Source organism: Sphaeramia orbicularis, chromosome 22 (genome assembly GCF_902148855.1).
Source record: "Sphaeramia orbicularis chromosome 22, fSphaOr1.1, whole genome shotgun sequence".
Classification (NCBI taxonomy): Eukaryota; Metazoa; Chordata; class Actinopteri; order Kurtiformes; family Apogonidae; genus Sphaeramia; species Sphaeramia orbicularis.
Genome location: NC_043978.1, coordinates 12,223,866 through 12,229,953, shown reverse-complemented (window position 1 = coordinate 12,229,953; position 6,088 = coordinate 12,223,866). Strand labels below are relative to the sequence as shown.

Below are 6,088 nucleotides of genomic sequence, written 5' to 3'. Positions count from 1 at the left end.
AATACTATTAGCAGACTGTAAAAGGGCTATTACCAAAAAATGGTGCAGATTAGAACCTCCTACAACTAAGGACTGGATACAAACAGTGAATGGAATATTTGAGATGGAGATTCTGGCCCACAGCTTGAGGATTCCAGAAGAACAGTGTAAATGGATGAATTGACAATTTTCATTTCAACGTCACATTAGTAAAAACAATTGTCAGTCACAAAGGTTTATTATGGTCAGTGTATCCCAAATGTCCTGTGTTTGTTTTGTATTGTACAGAAATCAAACACAAAACTAAAGTAAAAAAAAAAAAAAAAAAAAAAAGCACTTAACCTGTGTATAATTCCTAACGGAACTACCTCATTATATTTGTGTTTTTCAGAGTTTGTCTGCAGAGTTGGACGCCCTCAGCACTGAACTGTGTTGTCAGGGGTCAAAGGTCAGCAGTTTCCTGGGGTCGGACCGTAGTCCTGCAATGTGTGGATGCTCTGTGCGAGCGGTGCTGTGGTCCAGACGCTCTGAGCAGCAAAAAGAAACAACTGATAAACCTGCAGGAGGAGACGGTGAAGCATCAGGTCAGAAGGAAACAAACAGAATCAACCACTCATTGAACGGATCAATGAATCCAATTGAAATAAGGTCAATGCCTCAAATTAACCACAGCTGCAGTTCAGATTATTTATGTTTATGGTTTTGTGTGGTCTGACCTTTTTTCATTAACACGTAAATGTAAACCCTTTTAAAGTAGTCCTATAATTAATCCATAATATTCACTGTATCGTTTGTGTTTTGGGTGTTTATAAATCTCTTGTCGTACTTACAATTAGCTTATATTTGGATGCATTTGTGCACATTATTAACCCTCCGGTATCCCGTCCAGCGAGGCCCTTACTAAGCACCAAGTGTGCCATTTTGGCACACTTGTGGAATAATGTAAAAAAAATTTTCATGCAGTTTGTTTGTAATTCTTTTACACTTTTTTTCTATTTCATCATCTTGAGCTGTAAATAAAAATACCAAATACTCAATAATTGTCACTTTTTTTTTTAACCCTTTAAATGCCGTGTTTGTAATGTAAACAAACCCTTTTTTTTGGATGCAAAAAACACAAATTTTTTTTTTTTTCAATATACTACATAAAAAGCGGATCACATATTATTGATTTTTGCAGCCTGGCATATGTCAATGATTAACAGCAACATCGGTTAATTTGCATGATTAATTTGGCGCTAGGTCAAATGATCAAAAATATTAGCATCAGTCACCAAGTGTGCGTAAAATGCACACCTATAAATCAAACTATTAAATATTATATACTGATTCATTTTTCTGCTCTAATTTGATTTCATTTTGTAAATCAAGGTCAGCCCTAATCATACCTATCAAATAATCATTTTAGATTTTTTTTAACCCTTTAAACAATCTATTTTCATCATGATGTCACTACATTTTTTGATTCAAAAACACAAAATGTTTTTTTTTTTTTTTCAAAATACTACATTAAAATTGTATTCCATATTATTTGATTTTGCAGCCTGGCATATGTCAATGATTAACAGCAACATTAACAACATTAATAAATTAATTTAGACCCTCACCTCTCAAATGAAGCCAGATATCAGTAAAAGCAGGATTTATGCCTTAATGGTTTTCGGATCAAAAACAGTGCTTATAATGGAAGAAATAGTGCGTTTTAGGCACACTTTGGAGACAGATGCTAGTCTTGTAATTTTCTTCTGTTTTCAATGTGCAAATTTTAGTTGGTGGCCAGAATTTTAAAGATCATGCAAAAATGAACACCTTTGAATTCTAACCTTATTTAAATTGTGAAAAATAATATGAAGTTTTTAACACGAAGTGCAAAGTGTGCCTAAAAGGTGCACCCGATACCAGAGGGTTAATGGTAAAACTTGTAGGATTCCTTACTGCTTTGGACAGTGGTTTCATTATATCACACTGTATTTTACTATTATTTTGTACTTTTTTTTTCTATGCATGAACCAGTTTACAGATCCACCTTTGTCTATTTAACCCACAGAGACGAATAAAAGAGTTGCATGCTGCCTTCACTTCTAACCAGTCGACTGTTCACCAGATAATTAATGACTTCAGTGGAAGTCTGGGTCCTAATGAGCAGCTCCAGGTACTGTTATTTACATGGACAAGCATCAGTGTATGAGACTCACATTCTGACACAAGAGTTCAATGAAGATAATCGACATATGGTGTGGTTTTAACTGTGTCTGGTGTCTAAAATGAAGGGCACATTTCTATGAATAAGTCACCTAGAGCAGTAATATCACCGCGTAGTTCAATTTTTGATATTTTACTCTTAAAATGATCCAAATGAAGCTATAATTAATGTAATGTTGCCTTCAGGTGCTATGGGAATTATCACAAATTCTACTATGAGCTCGAAAATTGCACGTGAACGCCTCCTCAAGTCATGTTTTCCACCGGAGAACTGGGAAAACATGTTGATTTACGACCTGGCGAGATTAAAATAACCTTTGACCTTTTCAACATGGTGGAGAGCAAGGGGGGATTCATGGCAAATGATAAACAACGCTTTTACTAACGTTCTGTTGCTGTTAGCTGATTTTTTTCTTGCAAATTTATAGTACACACAATACACAAAAACAAAAAATTACATTAACAAGTGCTGTATGAGACGAATTAATACAACGCACTTGTAATTTCACATTCACAGGTGGAAATGTTAATCTTTCCGACAGCACTTGAAGGCACCTTAAAATGGCGTTAAGCAGAGCGCTCTGGCCTTCATAAGCGACCATTAGCAAGGCTTTTGTAACGCCACGAAGAGCTTTATTTTCCAGTTTTACTTAAGGTTTATTAAAGTGAATACTCTACAGCCGTAAAAAAACTAACAAACCTTAAAACAACAGAGTTGGTTTACACGGAAAACCCCTGGAAGCCATTTTAAAAAGTATAGTTCCCAAGTGGCAAATAATTATTGTAGCTTTAGCAACGAAGCTAACGACGTCTTCTGCTAGCTTACAGCGGCAAGTTCATTACCAGCACTAATAACTTTTCAGTCCTTCTTTATTTTTAAAGGAAGTGTGGTATGGTTAAATGCCAACATATATGTTAAACAGCGGAGGGGAAAAAACCCTGGAAATTCTTTTAATGACACAATGGTGAACTAGCTAAGTTTCAGTACCTTATTGTAATGTTAGCTACAGAATAAGCTACAACTTCTGCTACTTGACTGTTAGCATAATGACAGTATTGGTCATTTCATTTCAATGTTGCTTAAGCAAATATGCTACGAGCAGAAGAAAATAGCCACATAAACAGCAGAGAAAAGCCATGAGAGCTATTATACTGTCGCTAGCTAGCCAAGGCAAGATTGTAGCTTAGCATTAGCAACCGAGCTATGCTAGCTGACAACATTTGCTATCTAAACATTAGTGACCTCATTACCACTAGATATCTTTATTTTCCATCTCTGTTTTATTGAATTTGATTCCTTGCGGTGGTGAAAAGGGGCCAAAAGAGGTAATAAAAACAGTGGAACTCTGATATTTGTTTTGTAGTGGTTATCAGCTGTTTTTTCTTCACCATGTTATTCCTATGTTTAGCTAAAATTACAGTAATCAGATAAATTACCATTAAGTATTAGACATGTATTTTACTGTCAATTTAAATGCATGCAACATTTATTTTGAGATGATAACATGATTAACTGTCACAAAACAAAGAGATATTTAGGAGTTAACAAATGTACCTATTGGTTGTCTGTTTAATATGACCCATTACAAAATACATTTCTTTTCCAGACTGTGGCTCAGATTCAGGAGACTCTTCATCAGCAGGTTGAACAGGTGAACTTCTGCTACAGGAGGGAGAGCAACACAACCTGCCTGAATCTGTTGTCCAACAGGCCACACAGCTGCAGGTACAGTATATGACCTGGTCTACATAGAACCTGGTGTAGTAGATGTTTACAAAGAGAGCTGTGTGTAGATCTTCCAGAGTACATTCAGTAGAGTTTCTCATCTGCCACATGGTTGTTGGATGTCATGTTGTATCTGTTTAAGTTTCCTGTTTACTGTGTTCATACTTTATGTATTTAGGTGGACTTGGATGGTGCACTGGGTGGTGTTCACTCCCGTAGTCTGGATCTCAGGACCAGTGTGGATCTTCAGCGTCAGTATGAACAGCTCGTCCACAGCCTGAAGGAGCTGCTGACTCTTGGCTTTGAACGCCTCGTCCTCCAGCCTGAAGCAGAACTCCAGAACCGGGATCAACTCCTAAACCACCTCAGCACTCACAAAGTTGGTGTTAGACTTATTCACCTGATTAACACTGCTTCAGTGTCTGACAATAACAAAAAAAAAAAACCCATAATATCATCCTCTATGTTTAGAAGTTCTTCCAGTTCCTCAGCCAGCATTTAAGGATCCTTCAGTATTTGGCTCAGAAAGTCCCAGAGAATGTTCGACAAACACTGGAAGATCTGCAGGAGGATGTGGTCCGACTGGAACAGCGTGGACTGGAGAAAGGAATCAGGATGGAAGAAATCCTGCAGGTACTATCTGACAGAAGGATGATACGTAAACAGTGTTAATAAGCTGAGACATAATTTTGTTGAAATTGCACTTACTTTTTAAAGAAATTTCAGGTTGTTCAGGTTTTAAACACTTTCATAATGTAAGATAAGACTTTATTGATCCCACCATGCAGAAATTTAACAGTTTAGAGCAGCAATATGCAACACACCAGTGCAAAAGAAAGGTAGATAGAAATAAACGTTCTTAAAAGTATAAAAATTTAAGTATAAAATTTAAAGATATTTGCATATTTACATAGTGATTGCACATATACATGATGTGATATGGGGGGGGTGGAGGGTCACTGTGAACTGTTATACAGTCTGATGGCTGTGGGGAGGAATGACCTGCAGAAGTGCTCCTTCTTGCACAGGGGATATAACAGTCTGGTGCTAAAGGAGCTGCTCAGGGTCTCTACTTGGGGGGTGCAGGAGGTGCCGACATCCTTCTGTCCGCCACCCTCCAGGAGTCCAGCGGGCGGCCTAGGACAGAGCCGCTCTTTTTATCTGTTTATTGAGGCTCTTTCTGTCCTCTCTGTCTGTAATTTAACTTGCATACTAAAAAAAAAGAGAATTATTATTTTACTGGTCTGGCCACCTTGACATCACATGTGGCTTCAGAACTAAAATGAGTTTGACAGTCCTGCTCTTTATCATTACAGAGTCAGTCAGCTGCGAGTTACATGTCTGACCTTTATTCAGTTTCTTCTCAAACTTTTAATGACCTCTTTTAAACACAGGGACAGAATTACTACAGGATGGGGTTGGACCTTCATTCGTTTTCATTAGACTCCATTACAGTTAAAACAGTTTTTTTCTTCTGTTTTTCTGTATCAGATGTGGTCACAGTGGGAGGACGACTGCACCTGGATGGACTCCCTGCTGAGAGGCATCGAGACTTCATTTCCCAACATGCATGAGGGCGGTGAATCTGAGGAGCAGATATCGAATAAGCTCTGTGTCTACCAGGTATTTTATTTATTTCTATATGTTGTGTGTGTCTAGTGGATAATTCAGACTGCAGGACACGGTGCTGCTCATCTTCTTTGCTCTCAACACAGAACTCACAGCCTGATTGGCTCAATTAAATCCAAGCCAATGAATGGGGTTGTTTTCTGTGGGTACATGATGTTCCAGCTTTCATGGGAGTTATTATCAGAGTGAGACCTCCGACTCTGGTTTCTGTGGGTTCATGCTCCTGTTGCTCTGATGCTGGATTTGAAATGCATCTTGTATTCATCTCAAATGAATGAAGCCCAGCTGCTCGTCACAAAGTGTGTGTGTAGGACCCATATAAATACAATATACACTTTGCAATAATGCCATAGTTCCCAACCTTTTTTGGCTCGTGACCCCATTTTAACATCACAAATTTCTGGTGACCCCCAAACATTCAAAACAGACATTTTTTTTTCCTAAAATTCATTTGTTTTGATCATGCATAGTTGACTATATATTTGCAAATAAATGTTAATTTTGGAGGACATTTAGTCTATATAATATATATTATTATGGATGGAGGCAGAA

General features: G+C 37.6%; 1 long non-coding RNA gene across 1 annotated transcript; it reads left to right on the top strand.

The window, feature by feature from the left end:
• The first annotated feature begins 504 nt into the window (after nt 1–504).
• Nucleotides 505–3,841, top strand: LOC115413490 (uncharacterized). The gene is made up of 3 exons (XR_003934469.1): nt 505–563; nt 2,027–2,131; nt 3,789–3,841. It is a non-coding gene; the product is annotated as an uncharacterized LOC115413490 (long non-coding RNA).
• Nucleotides 3,842–6,088: the final 2,247 nt, after the last annotated feature.